Source organism: Condylura cristata, unplaced genomic scaffold (assembly GCF_000260355.1).
Source record: "Condylura cristata isolate star-nosed mole 26May11 unplaced genomic scaffold, ConCri1.0 scaffold00004, whole genome shotgun sequence".
NCBI lineage: Eukaryota > Metazoa > Chordata > Mammalia > Eulipotyphla > Talpidae > Condylura > Condylura cristata.
In genome coordinates, this window is record NW_004567105.1 from 4,854,364 (window position 1) to 4,855,756 (window position 1,393).

The window sequence follows — 1,393 nt, forward strand, 5'->3', positions numbered from 1 at the left end:
GTCCCAGGAGGCGAGGCGGGAGGCCGTGAGCAGGCCACAGCGTGTCTCCCCAGGCCTGGTCCTCATACCCCTGGCCAGCCGGTGCCCGGGCGCAGTGAGGGGCCGAGCCTGGTGAGGGGGGCCAGCCTCGCCGCCTGGGGCGCGGCTTCCCTGCGGGGAAGAGGGGCTGTGGGCTTGAGCCTGCCCCGTGCGTCTGGGCCCGGGCGGCCGGGTCACGCCTCCTTGTGCCGCAGTGACCAGGCAGGGGTCAGACGTGAGCCAGACCGAGGCGGACGGGCCGCCTGGCTCCTGCTGCCTCGGGAGCCCCGAGCGGGCCCGGGCTGTGCTGTGTGACTTGGGGCAAGTCCCTGCCCCTCTCTGGGCACCGACTCTAAAGCCGGCGAGAGGGTGCCGAGCCCTGGACACTTCCGGGGGCCTCTGGCTTGTTCCCCTGCCCGAGGCCCCTATGGGCCAGCCCCCTCCCCTGAAAAGCACCTTGAGGTGGTGCTGGGGTGTCTCTGGCTTCCCAGCCGCGGCCTCATTCTTCCTGGGCTCTGCTCCTGCCGGTGCGACGAGCTCCCCGCGCCCTGGCCCTGCGGGAGCCCCCAGCCTCTGGCTGCACCCCCTGCGTGGGGGGCCCACGGCCGCACGCTCTGCCTCCCCTCCCCAATGGAAGCCGAGACAAGGGGATTATTTTTGGAACGAGAGCGGTTACACAACAAATGAATTATTTATCTTTGGGCATGGAGGAGAAAAGGCATTTTGCTGGGCTTCTTAACTCTTGATCTGGATTGGGGGGTGCCCCGGGGGTGCGTGGCCGTGTGGGAGGCCCGCCGGTGCGTGCAGGGCGTAGGGGTGTGTGTGCGCCCGAGTCACGCACGCGTGCCCGGCAGCCCTGGTTCCCGTGGGGGCAGGCGGGTCTGCGTGAGGGCTGGTGGCGTGTCGGGGCGTGTCGGGGTGCGTGTGAGGGTGTGTGGGCGCCTCCCTGCTACTCTCCGGTCTCCCTCCTCTGCCCACTGTCTTCGGACTCTGCCCCTGCTCTCCCGACGCCCCCTCCCCCCCCTCTGTTGCCGCCCACTGATCTCCCTTTTTCTGCGTAACAGGGACCCCGAGTGTTGCTGGCACAGAAGATCCCCAGGAGAGGGGAGAGAGGGGGCCGGGGCGGCGGCGCTGGAGCTCGGGGGGCCTCTCGGAGCCTTCGCACTGATCTGTCGCCCCCTCTCGGTGCTGCCTTTCAGGAACCAGGTGACAGATGGGTCTCTTCCTTCCTGCCCCCATCTCTGGCGCACCCCCTCAGAGCTCCACTCTCCAGCCTCCCGCGGGAACCGTCTGAAGTTCTGAGCCCGGAACCCGAGGAGGAAGAGGAGGAGGAAGTGGTGGAGGCGGGAGAGGGACTCGAGCCTGATCCTGCGCG